This window comes from Diceros bicornis (genome assembly GCF_020826845.1).
Source record: "Diceros bicornis minor isolate mBicDic1 chromosome 3 unlocalized genomic scaffold, mDicBic1.mat.cur SUPER_3_unloc_1, whole genome shotgun sequence".
Taxonomy (NCBI): Eukaryota; Metazoa; Chordata; class Mammalia; order Perissodactyla; family Rhinocerotidae; genus Diceros; species Diceros bicornis.
In genome coordinates this window covers 2,841,467-2,860,918 of record NW_026690897.1, presented here as the reverse complement: position 1 = coordinate 2,860,918, position 19,452 = coordinate 2,841,467, and the positions used below count along the sequence as shown (strand labels likewise).

Genomic DNA, 19,452 nt, shown 5'->3' with positions numbered 1-19,452 from the left:
TAATTCATTTTAGGATATTGATCTATCTCTTTTGAGTCCAGAGTTGTAGGGCTTGATCTTCCAAGGCTTTGGGAACATCTTGTGCGTGTGCTCCAGGTTCCAAAGTCATGAAGAGACAGCCATTGCTCTGGAATGAACAATTTGCTTAAGTCAAAATGCCACCCTTTACTCTTTTTTTTCCCCACTTGAGTTATGCCTGAAGTGCATGACTTGATCTTTATTTTTAATACTATGGCCTTGGTACAGGTTGAACTTCAAAAACTATCGTTATGTCCTGGTCTTTGTTTTTGCCATCGAGGAGATCAACAGGAGCCCCCAGCGGCTGCCCAACCTGTCTCTGGGTTTCCATGTCTACAATTCCTTCCACAGTGATGTCAGCACCTTGGTGAGCACCCTGAGGTGGTTATCGGGATGGGGTCAGATGATCCCTAATTACACCTGCCAGGCACAGAACAAGAATGTGGCTGTCACTGCAGGAACCACATCAGCATTCTCTGCCCACATTGGGACACTGTTGGAGCTCTACAAAATACCACAGGTATGAGCATGGTGGAGGGATGGATCTGGAGGGACTGACGTTTTCCTCCTTGGTGATATTCTGTGGCCACTCATGTGGAAAAGAAGAAAGTGGTTTTGCATGTCTCCCTAATAGGAAAAAACCTACCACAGATAGTTCTTGAAATGGTGGATTCATTATTTTGGTGTGTGAATCTGAGAGAGGGATGAAGTAGCCAGAGGCTAGCATCACTGTCTAAAGCAGACCACAGGAGCTTCTGGAAGTGTGGTTGCCCAAATTCTCTCAAAGGAGTGGAAGCTAGATATTCTGAAGTAATCATACCCTAGTTATTTATCGAATAGTTAATAAAATTTTATATGTAAACATGTACTTAAAACCACTTTACACTCTTCAAATGCTTTACAAATAGTCACAAATTTAATCCTAATATAAGACAATGAATAGGTAACGTTATTATGGGAATTTTTAGAGATATAGAAACTAAGATGGATAGAGGTTATTTAACCTTCTCAAGTGCGTTAAGCTAGTCACATTAGAGTCAGGATTTGAACCCAGGCAGTCTGGCTTCAAAGCCAAGCTTCCCCTCAATCACTTCTACCATCAGATAATATTGCTTCATACTCACAGTGTTAGCACCAAGAATGTAAGTTTAGCTAACTGATCATATGAATTTTGTTGAAATTCTGTTGATTTTTCTTCCAGAGAACTCAATATGGAACACTTTTTCTCTTTTGATTCAGACAACCTATGGAGATTTTGATCCTGTACTGAAAGGTAAGGACTAGTTTTCCTCTCTCTATCAGATAGCTCACAAGGACACATCTCTAGTCTTCAGAATGGTCTCATTGTTGACACATTTTGGCTGGACCTGGGTAGGAATCTTAGTATCAGTTGATAAAAAAGGTGAGCAGTTCCTCTGGGAACTTAGAAGAGAGATGACTATGAACGGTGCCTGCCTGTGACTAAGATACCTGTGAGCAAGAGGACGTACACTTCAAAAGATTGGACATGCATAGCCAGAAGCACAGACTCATCAGCCAACGTGTTTATCATTTATGGTGACACAAGTAGATTAATAAATGTGAGCATTGCAGGAAACCATTATTTAACCACTCAGAAGGTGTGGATCACTACACCACAGTGGGATGCTTCTTTTATTCCACGTCACCACTTTTTCGATACCTACCATGGGAGTCTTTCCTTTGCACACCAGAACTTTGAGATATCTGGATTTAAACACTCTCTATGGACAGTTAGCCCCTCTAAATACCAAGAAGACTTTTTCTTTACCAAATGATGCCTTAAACATTTCAACTGCTCATTTGCAGGAACTGAATGTGGAAATTTTTGGAGTGTCCATTCAATGCCTCCCTGGAGTCTCTGCCAAAGGAAACATTAGACACGACTCTGTCTGGATCCAGCTACTACATCTATGATGCTGTGGATGTGGTGGCCTGAGCCCTCCATGAAATACTTTTTATAAAAGCAGAACAGGGGTCCATAATGGATGCAGGCCAGCTCATGTTTTTCCCTTAGCAGGTAAAATTCTCCCTTAAATAGGATTCTCATTATTGTTCTTTTAGGATCCGAGAGTTATTTTATTTGGATATCGAATTGTGATTGTCACATTGTCACAGATCAGCAGTGACTTGTGCATAATGAATTACTGTTCTTTCTTACAGGTTGCAAGTAAACCTCTAATGATTGTAGGGTCTAATTAGCAACAGTGTCAACTCTTTTAACTAGAAATAATTGATTAAAAACTTTCACTGTGAGAGGTAAGTGTTCAAGAGAAAACAATGACAATTCATCCCAGGGAATTAAAAAATTCAGGGATTTCCAAAATCTAGTTCTGGCCCTATCCCTTGATATCTTAAATGCTTCGGGGGAAAGGACAATTTATTTGAACTTCCTGCATTTTTCTAGAAAGGCTACTGATAGCTAAATAAATATTTCCCCATTGAAATTTAAAATGACTTTTGGAAGCAAGGAGTTTGATCCCCTTTTTACAGATCAGAACCCCAATACTATGAAATATATTTTAATTCCCCAAGTCCTTATCAATTCTATTTAGATGAATTTGTACATGAACCTAGACTTTTATAAATCCAAAACCTATGAATAATGTGTCATGAAACTCTTGCTTTCAGGTATGAGGAAGTGAATGTCATGTCAGATCTAAATACACACATTTGTTGTGAATATATATTTGTTCATGTATATATACAACCATATATATAGTTATGTATTATACAAATATCAGTTGTACATTTATATAGAAATTATATCAATTAATGCGTGAAGATTCTGTACTAGGAGCTTTCATCTCTTCTCTCTCATTTAATAAAATATTTTGTTCAAAGGTAGGAAGAAGCAGGCTGTCTTTCTTTGTCTCTTCTTGAGCTCGAGGAAACTCCCTAGCACCCCTAAAGCAAACCTCATTGCTCAAGGTGCAGCTCAGGTTTAGCCCCACAGCACTCCCTGGACGTGGAATCTTCAGGAATGGTTTAAACCTCACCATGTGCTCTCTGAGGGCAGACAAGAATGCCTGCTTCCTTAAGCGTGCAGAATAGTAAACACTCCCCAAATTGAACTTATTCAGAGGATGACTAATATAGAGGGGAAAAAATCTAATTGCTGGGCAACTCAGTATCCCCACCAGTTCGAATCTGGGTTTTCTGCCTTCAATTTCCATGCTCATTTCATTTCCCAATTATGTCTCCCTTTTAGCTCCACCCATTCCTAAGAAACACCCAATTTAAAAAAAGCACTGGAGCTCACGTGTCACTGGATGAGAAAAGAAACTCTGTGTCACAGCATGTAATTCTGAACTATATGATTTTCCTAAAGGTCTTGGACTTCAGGTGAAAGTAAGGGAGTTTGTTCCCCAGGAACCACGTGGTCAAGGTTTCATCATACATGAGGAGCTGATAGACTGGGCCATGGGATTCAAAAAGGTTGCAGACAAGTCAATCTTGGATTAATCATCTACATCACAAGATAGAGAGCATATATGAAAATAATGGTGAAATCATTTAACTCATAACAAAATTCTCATTTGTTGATATAATTTTTCTTACTGTCCAAGAGATATTGAAAGGACACTTGTAATTAAAGAGATATTCCGGAATTTTGAAATGCTTTATACATTACAGCAGGACAGTGAGGCTACCAATTTAATAGGATGAGCTGATAAAAAATTGATTGAATTCCCATTTAAGCTGAAAAAGTGTCAATCTCACGTGCTTGCAAATTTATTGCTCTGCATGCATTGTGCCCTGAAGATATAACAGATGCTGATGACCTAGACTTTTGATGATTTAAAGATACAATTCAAATTGTCTTTTGCCATACGCTTTTCTTCCAGAAAACAAATTTTATTCTCTTTAACGAAAATCAAAAGAATTGACATTGAGGGGTTTTTTTAATATTTCAATATTTTATTAATTTTCCTTATATTTCCATCTCTTCATCCCAACTTTATACATTCTTGTAGAAAAATTCACCATCAGAAAAAAAGATTCTTTTGGCTCCCAAGGAACTGCATTCTTCCTCTTCTTCAGATTTCCCTTTAGAACTCAGTCTTGTAAGCCATCCCTCAAGATGCTATATTATATCATTCAAGCCTGTCCCTGTGTCTTTGGTGTATAATCTACCTGACATTAAATACATTACTAAATAAATTCAATAATTACAATTTGTACTAATCAAACAATTCTCATATAAATGCATTGTATGAATTAAAATATTATTTTTTATTAAGGTAAAATCTGCTTATAGTTCAAAAAAGTAATCCTGGAATACCATATTCAGAATCACATTTGTTATTGCCAGATGCCCCATTCCATAAAACAAACAAGTGTCCTAGTCATTGAGATGGAAAATTTTTTAAATCAGTACGTATTTTCGTGTTGGGAACTCTTTTCTGCAGATTGACCTTGATTTTATTTTGCTTTCTCTGGGTGCATCAATCATGTCAAATCTTATAGGTGATCTCTAAGATAAGTTTTGAGGTAATTTAAACAATATTATCAATTATTCAATATTATTAAATAAAAAAATATTATCCAATTATATAGTATTGTTCAGTATCATCAATAATTCTCTTCTTTCAAACTCCCCACTCTGGGTGTAGGACGTTCTGTCAGCCAGGATTCAGGAACATCCCTCAGGAAGAGAGAGCTACCTGCTGCTTTGTCTGTGTATTGTGCCCAGAGAGAGAAATATGTAATCAGACAGGTATGAACTGGCAAAATTACACAATCACTTTCTCTCACCTCTTCTTTGTCTCCAAATAAAATGTAAAGGATCTGAGAGTAACCAATAGCATCACATTTCTTCATTATTTTCTATTATTTCATTCACTCATTCAATACATTCATTTAGGAAATCAATACATCGTTTCCATGTTGGGAGTTACCTTGATCTGGCTTCCTTATACTCACATTGTTAGGTTCTGCTGAAGCAGCTCTTCTCAAGGGAATACAACCCTTAAACCACATGATGTGTTAGGCAAACACTTAGAGATTCCGTAGCACCGTATACTCATCTTGATCACAGAATAACACACATGGAATTACGATGGAAGTAAGCGTGGGTGTCTTTAGCACATGCCTCCTATTCATATCTTTACACCCAAGGTGGCGAGCACTATGCCTTACACATAGTAGGTGTGCAAAAACCAGAACTAAAGATTCAATAAATGAATGGACATATTATATTATTATTACTCTAGTAGAAGACATAAACAATGAACTGAGCATGCAAACTTGATAAGATAAAGGCTCTGCTTTCCAAGAAATCATAGTGAGGTACATGTGAAAAAGAATAGCAGGGCAATTTGAAAAGTGCCAAAATAAAGGTAGTTAGAGGTTAGCAGAGTCAACAAGAGTAGATAGTGTTACTTGGATAAATCAGATAATTCTTCATGGAAAGCTTATGTTTGAGTTGAGCTTTTAAAAATATGGGGGGATTTTTCAGTTAAAGATGAAGAGGGCCTCTTGGCAATAGATGTTTGAGCAACAAAAGTTATGCAAGATTAATAAGTTCTGGAGACCTACCATCCAACATGGGCCGATAGTTCACAATACTGTACTGTAGACTTAAAAATTTACTAGGAGGGTAGATTTATGTTAAGTATTCCTACCTCAAAAGAAAAAAAGTATTTTAAAAAAGGAAGTTAAATAAAAAAATTAAAGAGGACAGGAGGAAACATTTGGGGGTGATGAATAGGTTAGGGACTTGAGTAGTGATGGTTTCACGGGTGTATATTATCTCCGAACACATTAAGTTGTATACATTAAATATGTACAGCTTTTTGTATGTCAGTCATACCTCAATAAAGTTTTTTAAAAATGTTTTCATGTGGCATATTCAGACATTCAGAATATGACTAATATGACTGGAATGAGATGATAAAAGACTGATCATGGATGATGATGGAATAGGTAAATAATGAAAAAAAATCCCATCATATTTAAAGTACAATATTCCAGTCTTACCAAACAAAACAGCAAACAATTCATATATACTTATTACCAAAGTTGTCTCTACATTGCTAAATGTTCTGTCCAGTAAGATAATTCATGAAATAACATATTACAGAAATAATAATGGGCTGGAGGAGAGAGCATGTTTACAAATTATGTTTGTTGTTAGAATGCATCTGGCCATAAATTAAAAAGAAAAAAATCTAAAAGTGTCTTTTAAAAAATATTTATTATATTCCATAAAAAAGACCAGAGTAATTTACTACGATGATTCTTTGTGCCAGAAAAAATAAAAGCACAATTGTTGCATTATAAAGATGGAGAAGGAAATAGGTTTCATTCCATTTGTTATTTACTTGATGAATGATGTCATAGATATCACTTTTTACAAAAAAATAGTGAAAGAATTAAAAAAAAGGCCATGATAGAATGACTCCAGGTTTAGGGAAAGGAATGAAGAAAAGCTATTCAACATCCAGCTACCTGTACAGTCTAGGGGTGCACGGAAAGCATCGCCTCCAGCCCCGCCCCTGGAGCTGATTTCCTCCCACTGTGAAGTCGGCCAGACTTATTCCAGCCCCACCCCCGCCTCTTCCCGCCCCTGGAACTGGTCTCCGCGGACAACCTCCTGGCCTGGTTCCGCCCGCAGCCTGGTCCCGGCTCATTGCCCCGCCCGCACCCTTGTCCCCCCCGCCCCCGGGCCTGGTGTCACTCACACCCTTGTGCCCGCCCACAGCCCGCCCCTAGAACTGGTTCCCGCCCCTAGATTCCGTCCCTGTCCCTGGTGCTGACCCAGCCCGCGTCCCAGCTTCGCACTCACTCTAGACACGGGAGACCTCCCCCGAGGCTGGGGTGCGCGGCCCCGCCCCACCCGCCGCCTCAACCCGGAGCCCCCAAACGTCCGTCCTCCCCGAACGCCCGCCCGAGACCGGAAGCGGAAGCGCGGGCGGCGCCGTGGATGGAGCGGGAGGTCTGCGCGGTGTGTCCAGTCTTCTCGGCGCGGACGGGATTCCCGTGGACCTTCGGCCGAAGGGGCGACGCGCGGTAAGCGGCGGGCGGTCCCGGCTCCGGTCGCGGTCCAGGGAGGGGCCTGGGCCGCGGGCAGCCCCGTCACGGCCCGGCGTCCCTCCGTCCCCCCGGAGCCCCGTGTACCCCGGGCTGTTCGCTCAGGGCGCCCGAGGCTGCTGTTCCTCCCGGCTCCGGGCGCCGCCGGCCCCTCCTCAGAGTCCCCGTCACCGTCCTCCGTGTGATTTTGTCCCCAGGGGGCTTATCCGCGTCTGGAGGCGGTGTTTGGGTTGTTACAAATGGGGGCGCTCCTGGCATCTAGAGGGGGAGGCAGGGATGCTGCTCAGCGTCCTCCAGGGCCCAGGACGGCCCGACAGAGAATTGTCCGGCCCCAAATGTCAGTGGTGCCGAGGTTGGGAAACCTGCTCCAGGGCCTGAAAATCTCCCAAGCCCTGAATGAAGTGTGGGAATTGTTTCCCAGTCAGCGAGCCACTTACAGGGGCCATAAATGACAAGCTTGTTTAAAGGGTCCGGAGTCACCAAAGTGAGTTGAGCGAGTCAAGTGCACACAGCATGGAGCTGCTTCTCCCATCTTGGGGAGCAGGTGGCTGGACAGGAATCGGGAAAATCCAGTCTCAGCCAATAGTAACAGTTAAATCAGTAAATACGAAAAAGAAAAGTAAGTGGGGTGGGCTTTCCTTCCATCACCTGTATTACTCCCTGTAAAAGGCCTCAAAAGCAGTCTTTGCTTTTTTTTTCCGTTAGAAAAGAAAAGTGTCTGTGGGGCTCAAGTTTGAGTTGAAACCAGGCTCAGGGTCCACCTGTCCTCGCTGATCCGTGGATTTCTGTGTGACCAGGTGAGTACCCTGTGGACCTGGTACCAACAGGTTCCAGCAGCCTCCGCTGTGCAGAAGACCTGCCAGTGGGCTTTCCTGGGCTCAGGTTGTCAGCACAAGGACTCACTGAGAGTGAGGGTATCATGAGAAAAATTATTTATGTTTGATGGATTATATTCAAGGGAAAGATGGTAAGGTGTGTGAGGCTCTGTGTGTGTAAATAATTCAGAAAATACACTTATTTGCAAAGAAGAACACATTAAACAAATATATGTAAATAAGTGTAAATATGTGTAACAGTAAAGAAATATAGACTTACCTGCATTCCGAATTCTCAAAAGTCAGGATTTCATCTATAAATATAAATATATAAATGTTTTACGTGTATATGTAGTATTACAAGACATCTCATTAAATATTAGCAGGGATGCTCAGCAGCATTCCTCAGGCCTATTCAATTTGACTTCTAAAGACCTATAAATGCTCCACAAAGATTCAAAATCTTACAGACACCTGGAGAAAAATATGATTTGAACTTCTTTATGTTAGTAACAGAAATGTAAAGTTAAATTGACCAGCAGCCGGATTTATTTTCAGCATATTGTTGTTTATGAGATTTCAAATCATTTGGAGGAATATTAAGCAACACCTTTTAGATAGAAGGGTAGGGCACTAGTCTCCAAGAAGATTGTCCTCTCCACCTCACATTCTAAAGGGAATTAACTTTGCTTCTTGAATCCTTTCTGAAATAACAGTCTGGTGATTCACGTTGAAGACAATCTTGTTAAGTAATTTTATATATAATTGTTGGCCTCTCCTAATTGTGTGTGTATGTCTGTGTGCCTTTTTCATTCTAGCATTCCTGGGACGTTCTTGAGGGAATGTGTGCTTGTCATGCAGTAGATATTCTTTGAGTGCACAATTTATGGTGACCCACCATCCTCATTTATTCAGAACAGAGGGGTTTTCCAGGACACAGGACATTTAGCGTTCAAACCAGGATGGTTCCTCATCTGATGAGCCAGGCTCTGGGCCAGATGCGTGGGGACCTGGAGAACCAAACAGACCTTGTCCCACCTCCATGGGATTTATATTCTGTTAGGGAATTTGGATTTTAGACAGTTAATGATGAGAGTGATGTGGGAGTTTGGCACAAGGGGACTAAACCGGAGGGGGCAGGGAAGCCCTCTTGAGAAGGACTGATATTTAGCTTGAGAGCTGGAGTTGGGACTGGATTTAGGTGGTTGGAGGGTTAGACTGGAGTGAGGGTGTGGGAGTGTGTTCAAGAGAGCGTTTCAGGCAGAGGGACCCGCATGAGGACACCCCTGAAGCAGAGAGCCTGGTGTGTCCATGACCTGAAAGAGGGATGGCTGAGCCGAGTCAACACAGGGGGAGGGGTGTGAGCCAGACCAGCGAGGGGAACAGGCTGGACCAGGTCAGGCGTGACTTTGGACTCTGTTCTAAGACCAGTGGGAAGACAGTGGAGAGGTGCGAGCAGATGGGTGATGTGATTGGCGTTTGGTCTAAGCATGTGGGTTAAAATGGACTTCATGGTTAAGAATGTAGACTTAAGAGGCAGATAGGAGGTGTTGGGAAGAAGGTTACGAATAAGGTGATTGTTCCCTAGGCCTGGATGATGGCTGTGGAGTAGGAAAGAAGTAGAAAGAGAAGACCTTGGAGTGTAGAACTGCGAGAAGGTAACGGTACTTTCTTGCTTGGATGTGTCAGATGGCACAGGGCAGTGACTGTGCTCCTCGCTGCTGTCCGTGCAGACCTGCAGGCGCCCCCTCACCCAGGTCTGTGTGTTCACCCCACTTAGCCACTCACAGGCCTCCCTCCACATCTTAAAGGAAGTCAGGCCTTACTTGTGAGGGGGTTGTCGCAGACGGGAGACACCGAGGAGAGCCCCTCCAGGCATCAGGGCAGCCCCTTCAGCCTCTCCCTCAGGCTCCTCCCCCTCCACTCTCTCGCTTTCCACCCTCAGAAGGACCCCTGCTCAATATTCCACGTCCCCATGTTCTTCCTCCCTCAGGCTTGAGAAGGGTGGGCAGCCAGTGGCGTGGACATCATCTGTACCTTCCACTCTGACCCCCGCAGGTCCTGGGCTGGACAGAGAGCAACTCTACTGGGAGCTGAGCCATGAGAGCCAGGGCGTCCCCCACCTGGGCTCCTTCATCCTGGATGGGGACAGCCTCTATGTCAGTGTTGAGGGGCTGGGCTACAGCCGTGCTCTCTGTCCCTATCATAGTTCTGTGTTGCCTCCATTGCTCTAAAGTGAGCTGTGATCCATCTCTGTCTCCTTCTGGTCGGGGTGCAGTCTTCTGGGGTGATGACTGGGGCCAGCCACCTTCCATCTCATTTCCTCCCCCCTGAACACCCCTCCACTCTTCCCCTCTGCTTTTCCCTAAGCTTTCCCACAAAGGTCCCTACATCCTCCCTCTCCCTTAATCCTTTATGTTCACCCCAACTCTTGCTCAGCTCCTCTCACCTTCTCTCCACAGCTGACACCTATGGACCTGTGGCCCTGACTACTACCAGTCAGTATTCCTGGCCCTCATCTCCTGGATTCCATCCCCATTTGGGGTTGGGGAGCAGTGGTTCTCCTGCACCCACTGTCCTTGGTGAGAGAAGGACCTGGAAGGGCCCTAACTCATCCCTTCTCTCTCTCCCGTGTTCTGGTGGAGAGTTCCAGCCCAGGGTGAGAAAGCCTTAGACACAGACGTGTTCTCCACCACATTCTGACCCCACGTGGTTTTCACTTTAATTCTCCTAAAGCCCCGCCCTTGGTCCTCCTTTTCCAGGTATCCCGTATGTCTGTCCAGTTTTCTGCCCGTCCATGTGTCTCTCCTCTGTGTTCAGTCTCTCTTGTTCACCTATCTCACTCTCTTGGGCTCCTCTCATCCACAGGCTTGCTCATCCCTCTACTCACACAGTCACCCCTCCCCTCACTCTCATTTATGCTTCACCTGTGAATGGTGGTCCTGGGAAAGCCACTGCTGGAGCCCGGGTGAGCCTGGGGGCTCCTCCCACTCTGTCCCTCCCTGAGACAGCCCTCGCCCCAGCTCCCGAGCCAGCCACCACGTCCCTGCATACTTGATCATCACCTGTGCCACCAGAAGCCACCACAGGTGTCTGGGGGCCCCTTTTCCTTCCCAAGAGAAGCTCTCCAGCCCCACTCCTCCACCAGCCAGTTGTGATCCAGGAGCTGGGCAGCCACAGTGTGAGATTCTGGTTTTGAGGAAATGGTGCTGATCACAAAGATTATACCAATGATTCAGTCTGAGGCCAGCCCTCAGAGAGCCCCTAGCCTTGTGAAATTAACACACCAATATAACAGTGTGTGGGAGGTTTCGGGAAGAGGCACCTGGCATAGTTTGCAGAGGAAGAGCTTGCTAGAGAAAGTTGCACCTGAATAGAGTCTTTAAGAATGAGCAGGAGAGACCCAGGCAGGTAGAGGATGAAGAGTTTTTCTGGCAGAGAGGATTCCGTGAGCAAAGGCTTGCGCCAGAAACAATATGCCGTATGGGGAGAATTGAAACGAATTTGGGTTGCGTGAAGCATGAAGTTTAACCCGCAGTACATGGATAAAATGAGACTGAAAGGTCAGCAGGAGCCAGATTGAGTAGAGCCTTGAGTGCCAGGTCAAGAAGGTTGAACTAACACTGAAGGCCATAGGGAGCCATGGGTGGTACTAGAGCAGTGGTGGCCCTAGTGAGGTATTCATTTCAGAAAGATTCTTCTAGTGGTCCATGTAGAACATCCTTTAGACAGAGCATCCAGTGAGCCTGCTGGGGTGTTGGTCCGGGTGAAGGAAGTTAAGTCCCCTGAGCTGGGACAGGGATGGAGAGAGGGAGTGTATGTGAGGACCAGTGTTCAAGGTGAATGGGTGTTACTGGGAGGGAGGAGGAGCTGAGCAGATATGCTGGTTCTGACTTGGGTGACCACACGGGTGGGTGGTGGTGCCCCTGGGAGAGAAGACGCCAGATGATAATGAGTGCAGGACTCTGGTGTGGTCTCAGGCCAGCTCTCAGTGATGGCCATCGCTCTCCCTCTCGTCTTGCAGCTTTGGGGCACAACCTGAAGACCCTCACAGTCACCTTCCCCATCTCCACCCTCCAGTATTCATCAGACAGGAGCAATGGCTCAGCCACGTTCCACTCCACTGAGAGGGTCCTGCAGAGCCTGGTGAGACCCTGGTCCCAGCAGCTCCTGTTGGGTTAAATCCCACCCAGCCCCTCCCCCAATCCCTGTCCCTCCTGCTCCTCCTCCTCCTCCTTCCTCCCCAGCTGGATCCTTGTTCAAGAAGAGCAGCCTGGGCCTCTTCTCCTTGAGTTGCAGACTGGTCTCCCTCAGGTGAGACCCTCCCCTCAGTATTTGCCCCTAATGACTACTTTTGTTACCACCCCTCTCTCAGTCTCCCCCCTGTCCTCCCATTTCCTCCTTCCTGTTCTGGCCCCCACCCCAGAGGTTTCAGGACCTCTCTCTAGATTCCCCATGTACCTCTCTCCCCAGGCCTGTGAAGGATGGGGGAGCCACCTGTGTGGACGCTGTCTGCACCCACCACCGTGACCTCGTGGGCCACCATGCCTCTGTGCTGGGAGCTGAGAGTCTCCACGTGTCTGCTCTTCCTCTCGGTGGCTCCAGGCTCTGCACCCTGGAGTTTATGCATGCAGAGAGAATACCAGCTGCATTACCGCAGCATCAGCTGGAACCACAGCAACCCGAAGCCCACATCCTCGGAGTACACCGCCCTGCTGAGGGTCACCCAGGACCAGGTGGGGTCTCCCCTGTCCCGTCTCTCCTTGCCCTGAAGGCACCCTCATTCCTCTGCCTGACTTACATCTGTTACATGGTTGTTTCAATCCTTCACATTCCCTGCGTGTCTGGGTTCTCTCAGTTTCCAGAGGTGATGTCCTAGCTGCCTTCCCCATTTCTCACGTGGGTAAACTGAAGCTCAGAAAGGAGAGTATTGTGTCTAAGGTCACACAATGAGTTAGGGGCAGAGCCAGGATTTGAAGTCAGGTCTCCCTTGCCCCAAAGTCTGTGATCTTTCACTGGCTCCAGTGGGGCCCCGCATCCCCAGGAGACCTCCATCTCTCCCACTCTCCCTCGCGTTTGTTCTAGGTCACCAAGCTCTACAGAGGCAGCCAGCTGTGAGACATATTCCACTCCTGCCTGGTCACCGACTTGATGTAGGTTGAGGAGATTGGAAGCATTGGCTGAGCTGGTGACTGATGGCTCTGAGCTCCCGTGACACATCCTTGATCTGGAAGTCACTGACATGGTGCCCATTCTCCCCCACATCCCTATCAGCTAATCTTACCATCTCCTTCCATAGGTTTTTCGGGAGTTGAGAAAAGCATTAACATTTGGGGCCACCAACCTCCAGCATCATCCTCCTCCTCCACTTCTGGAGACTTTCAACAAATATCAGCAGTCTAACTGTACTCTCCACTAGTGGAGCCGCTAACCACATGGGGCAATTTAAATTTTTTATACACCTGGTGGGATACGATTCACATATTGTGTGTGTGTGGGGGCTGTATTTTTTAGGTTTTTCTATATACAATATCTTCTCCTCTGCAAAACAAATAGTTTTACCTCTTCTGTTCCAATCTGGGTTTCTTTTATTCCTTTTTCTTGCCTAATTGCCCTCATTAGAAACTCTAGTACCTGTGATTAACATATCAGATGAGGGAAGACATCATGGCCTTGTCCCTGGTCTTAGGGGGAAATTTTCAGTCTTTCAGCATTGAATATGGTGTTAGCTGTGGGTTTTTCATTGAAGCTATTTATAGGTTGGGAAAGTTTTTTCTATTCCTAATTTGTTGAGTATTTTCTTTTTTAGACATGAAGGGCGTTGTATTTTGTGAAATTCTTTTCTATGTATATGGTCGAGATTATGTGGTATTGGCCGTTATTCTATTAATATGGTGTATTACATAATCAGTTTTCAGATATTTCAGATATCTCACTAGAGGTGAGAGATTCAGACGTTCTCAAGTCTTTCCTGGGCGTGCCACACGCCTGAGCCCTTGTGGCCTTCCAGATGCCCACAAATACACTGGAGCTTTTCAAAGCCCCCTGTGGACATCTCATTCCCCCAATTTTTCTTCTAAGTTGTTGGCTCACCTCTTGCCTGCCTCTCCTGGTGTCACTCCCTCAGGCAACTACAATAGAAAACAATTAGCGCTGATTGTTTTTAGCAAGTGCCTTGGGGACAGACTTTCCATCCTGGGCAAGCTCTGACTCAAGTAACGACAAGCCCTGAACATGGGGCGTTTTCGGGGAGCTGCCAGGCAGGTCAGCTAGTTGCAGTTGGGTGGGGATGGGTCTTTTCAGAGCTCCACACCCATTATGGCTGCTGTGCTGCTGGTTGTCTCAGCCACCATGGTGCTGAGACTGACGGTTTTCAAAGTTATGGAGGATGTTGTGAGAGCAGGATGGGAATAGTGCAAGTTATAATGCCACGAAGTTTGCTGCCTGTATCAAGATTCCACCGTGTGTCTTCACTAAACCCTCCTCAGATTCTTACAAGCCTTTGATTAATTTCTAGACTTCTGAAAAGTTGATTTCGACCATTTTTACCAGTGTTCTCATTGTTTGTATGCATTTGCAGAAGTCCTTACTCCAAAGTTTCAAAAATGTTCTCCCTATGGTTATTTATTTATAAATTAATTACTTGAAATGAAATTACATGAAAAATTCGGTTCCTCACTCACATGCACTAGCCACATTTTAAGTGCTCAATAACAACATGGGGCTAATAATGAGTGTATTTGGTAGTGCAGACAAATGTTTACATTATTGCAGAAAGTTCTCTTGAACAGGACCCAGAAGCAGGGAATCTAGAATCAGGGTAGAATTCTAGACACCCTTGTTCATATTTGTGCCCTTCCAGGTCTGTCCCCCACAGTAACCACACTGGAGTGGACTCCCTGTGTACCTTGCCGCTTTGGCACAGAGACTGGACAGAGTTGCCATCTATGAGGAATTCCTGCGGCTGAGCCAGAATGGTACCCAGCTGCAGAACTTGACCCTGGACAGGAAGAGTGTCCTTGGGGATGGTAAGGCTCCCTGGTCATTGGGAAAGGAAGTGAGGCCTTTCTGGGGACTCTGGATGCCTGGAGCTGAGAGAGCATTGAACTTTCTCAGGCTGGCAGGAGGTGGCATAGTCCCCCAGTCTTTACCCACCCTTGAGAGAGAGAAAAGGACACCAGTGTAATGTAGGAGGCCCTCACCTTCTCCTAGACAGTCTGTGACCTCATACTAGTCACCTCCCCTCTCTGGACTTTTGTTTCCTTATCTCTGCACTGAGAGCCACTGGCCGGATGGTCAGTGAGGGCCTCCAGCTGTGTGTGAAGCAGACTTACATGTTTGGGCGTCATGTGGTTTCTGATCCACAGGCTATAGTTTGCCAAGTCCCGCTCTAGATGAGCACCAATGCACTAGAACTTTCTGCAGTGGTGGAATGTTCTATATCTGTGCTGAACAGTGCATAGCCGCATGTGGCTGTTGAGTGCTCGAAGGATGGTATTGGGACTGGTCTTTATTGTTACTGAGTTTTAATGTTACTGAGGTACCAGAATTTTTATTTGATTTAACTAAAATTAATTTTAATTCAAAAAGAGACTTGTTGCTGCTCCATATCAGACAGCACACCTGTAAGAGGTTGTCTGGATAGAGGTACAAGAAGGGGGACATGCACCCTCCCACCAAGCCCACTGGGTGCTGTGTGTCCTACCCTCCTGGAGTTTATGTTGTAGCTGGCAATAACAAGAATAGAGAATTGAAACTTATCAATTAACTGATGTGAACAAACTCATACTTGCAGGCGGAAATCAGAGAAGACTTCCTGCAGGATATTACATTGTAGGTTAATCCTAGAAAATGAATATTAAGCAAATAGATAAAGGAGAAGGGGATGAATGTGTTTCTAGACAGGGAAGAACACTTTTGAGTGGGAATTTACAAATTTAGAGAGATCCCATAGGCTTGCCAACTGTGATGACCCATTCTCCCCCTAGCTATCATAAGAAAGTCCAGCTCAAATTCAGTCCTCTGTGCCCAGAGGTATGAATTTGATTTAATTTATTAAACTTTTGTTCTGTGATAATGGCCTTGGATTTTGTAGGAATGTGTGCTCACGTTTTAGAGATGGAAACTAAAATGGGGTGAAACATGATGATGTCTACTTGACTTTAATATTTCATTGAAAACATGGGATGAATCAAGGTTGGCAAGTGTTAATAATTTATACATTGATAAAATGTTGTTTTAATTGGATGGAATATACATGGTTAAATTAGATGATGGATGTTTATGAGACTGTTCCCTTTATTTTTCTGGGTCTAAAAGTTCTATTAAAAAGAGTGAACCACACTCACATGCACTCTCCATTTGATTCACTTCCAGAATATTCTCCCAACAGAGAGGACACCTTGACTGAGAAGCCTGGTAAACCTGCAGGAAACCCCAGCCCATGGTAGGGGGTGAGTATCTTGATGCTGTGCCTCATCGAAGAGAACCATGCACACAGGGTCTTGGATTATGAGGAAAGTTGGCCAAGCCTTGTCAAGGACGGTTGAGGCACAGTGGGGTCAGCAGGAGCCCTGGGGCAATGACAGGAGGTGGCTCACCCCACCACTTGTCTCCCCAGACCACCCCTTCTGGGCCCTCATCCTCATCTGCTTGGCGGGCCTCCTGGTGCTCATCACAGGCCTGATCTGCTGTCTCCTGGTAAGCCATGACGTGTTGCTTGTCTTCTTACTATTGGGTTGTAAGAGCTCTTTATATATTATAAATACACGTCCTTTTCTAGGGATATGTTTTGCAGATGTTTTCTCCCAGTCTGTGTGTGGCTCGCCTTCTCCTTCACAACATGAGTCATTGGGTAAATGAAAGTGACAGTCATCATGAGATTCCACCACACTTGAGAATGGCTAAAATTAAAAAGACTGATTATAGCAAGTGTTGTTGAAGATGTCAAGTCACTGAAACTCTCATCGAGTGCTGGTGAAAAATAGCTTGAATGCGTATTTAATAATTACATACGTCTACACAGCAATTCCTCCCCTAGGAATCCATCCAAGGGAAATAAACCCGTATGTCTATACACAGATTTGTACACACATGTTGATAACAACCTATTTATAGTATACAAAAATGGAAAACAACCCAAATGTCCATCTACTGGTGAACGGATACACAAAGTGTGGTATTTCCCCACAGTGGAATACTATATAACCATAAAAAAGAATGAATTATTTTTTTCTTTTTTAATTATTTTATTGAAATTATAAAGGGTTTTAACATTGTGTAATTTTGGGTGTTCATTATTATTTGTGAATTTCTGTATAGACTGCATGGTGCTCACCAACAGTAGTCTAACTTTCATCCATCACCATGCATATGTGCCCCTTTAACTCTTTCACTCAACCCCCAACCCCCATCCCCTCTGGTAACCACTAATCTGTTCTCTTTATCCCTGTGTATGTTTATCTTCTACATATGAGTGAAATAATGCATATTTGTCTTTGTCTGGCTTATTTCGTTTAACATCTTACCCTCCAGGTCCATCCAGGTTGTTGCAAACAGGACGATCTTGTCTTTTGTTTCTGGCTGAGTAGTATTCCATTGTATATAACACATACCACATCTTCTTTATCCATTCATCTGTAGCAGGGCACTTGGGTTGCTTCCATGTCTTGGCTATTGTGAATAATGCCTCAGTGAACACAGGGCTGCATAAATCTCTTTGAATTGTTGATTTCAATTTCTTTCGATAAATACCCAGTAGTGGGATAGCTGAAAAGTATGGTATTTCTATTTTTAATTTTTTGAGAAATCTCCAAACTGTTTTCCCTGGTGGCTGCACCAGTTTGCATTCCCACCAGCAGTGTGTGAGGGTACCCTTTTCTCCTTATCCTCTCCAACATTTGTTATTTTTTGTCTTGGGAATTATAGCCATTCTGACAGGTGTAAAGTGATCTCTCATTGTAGTTTTGATTTGAATATCCCTAATAATTAGTGATGTTATACATCTTTTCATGTGTCTGTTGGCCTTCTGTATATCTTCTTTGGAAAAATGTCTGTTCATATCCTCTGCCCATTTTTAGATTGGATTGTCTGTTTGTTTGTTGTTGGGTTGTATGAGTTGTTTATATATTTTGGAGATTAATCTCTTGTCAGATATGTGATTTGCAAATATTTTCTCCCAGTTGGTGGGTTTTCTTTTCCTTTTTTTTTTTTTTTTGTGAGGAAGATCAGCCCTGAGCTAACATCCGTCCTAATCCTCCTCTTTTTTTCTGATGAATACCGGCTCTGAGCTAACATCTATTGCCAATCCCCCTCCTTTTTTTCCCCCAAAGTCCTAGTTGATGGGTGTATGTCGTAATTGCAGATCCTTCTAGTTGCTGTATGTGGGACGCAGCCTCAGCATGGCCGGACAAGCAGTGCATCTATGCGCGTCCAGGATCCGAACCTGGGCCGCCAATAGCGGAGCGCGCACACTTAACCACTAAGCCATGGGGCCGGTCCTGTCTTTTCGTTTTGTCATCGTTTCCTTTGCCTTGCAGAAGCCTTTTAGTCTCATGTAGTCCCATTTGTATATTTTTTCTTTTCTTTCCCTGGCCTGAGTAGACATGGTATTGGGAAGGGTGCTGCTAAGACCGATGTCAAAGACTGTACTGCGTATATTTTCTTCTAGGAGTTTTATGGTTTCAAGTGTTAGATTCAAGTCTTTTATCCATTTCGAGTTAATTTTTGTGTATGGTGGAAGATAACGATCTACTTTCATTCTTTTGCATGTGGCTGTCCAGTTTTCCCAACAGCATTTATTGAAGAGACTTTCCTTTCTTCATTGTATGATCTTGGCTCCTTCGTCAGAGATTAACTGACCACAGATGTGTGGGTTTCTTTCTGGGCTTTCAGTTCTGTTCCATTGATCTATGAGTCTGCTTGTGTGCCAGTACCATGCCATTTTGATTACTATAGCTATGTAATATATTTTCAAGTTAGGATTGTGATGCCTCCAGCTTTGTTCTTTCTTCTCAGGATTGCTTTGGCTGTTCGAGGTCTTTTGTTATTCCATATATATTTTAGGATTCTGTGTTCTATTTCTATGAAGAAGGTCCTTGGGATTCTGATTGGGATTGCATTGAATCTGTAGATTACTTTAGGTAATATGGACATTTTAACTGTGTTTATTCTTCCAATCCATGTGCATGGAATATCTTCCCATTACTTCAGGTCATCATTGATTTCTTTCAATAATGTCTTCTAGTTTTCATTGTATAGGTCTTTAACCTCTTTGGTTAAATTTATCCCTAGACACTTTTTTCTTTTTGTTGCAATTGTAAATGGGATTGTATTCTTGAGTTCTCTTTCTGTTAGTTCATTATTAGAGTATAGAATTGCAACTGATTTGGTAAGTTGATTTTGTACGCTGCAACTTTGCTGTAGTTGTTGATTATTTCTAATAGTTTTCTGATGGATTCTTTAGGGTTTTCTATATTTACAATCATGTCATCTGCAAACAGCAAGAGTTTCATTTCTTCCTTTCCAATTTGGATTCCTTTTCTTTCTTTTTCCGGCCTAATTGCTC

The 19,452-nt window shown here is 44.0% G+C and overlaps 1 long non-coding RNA gene across 7 annotated transcripts; it reads left to right on the top strand.

Moving 5' to 3' along the window:
• The first annotated feature begins 339 nt into the window (after positions 1-339).
• LOC131402026 (uncharacterized) lies at positions 340-12,519 on the top strand. 7 transcript variants are annotated; one of them, XR_009218201.1, is made up of 8 exons: positions 340-538; positions 1,220-1,291; positions 3,248-3,381; positions 4,653-4,756; positions 7,777-7,868; positions 11,911-12,032; positions 12,134-12,200; positions 12,360-12,519. It is a non-coding gene; the product is annotated as an uncharacterized LOC131402026 (long non-coding RNA). The 7 variants fall into 7 exon arrangements; XR_009218196.1 differs by having other exon boundaries at positions 3,248-3,387; XR_009218197.1 differs by lacking the exon at positions 12,134-12,200 and having other exon boundaries at positions 3,248-3,387.
• The last annotated feature ends 6,933 nt before the right edge of the window (positions 12,520-19,452 follow it).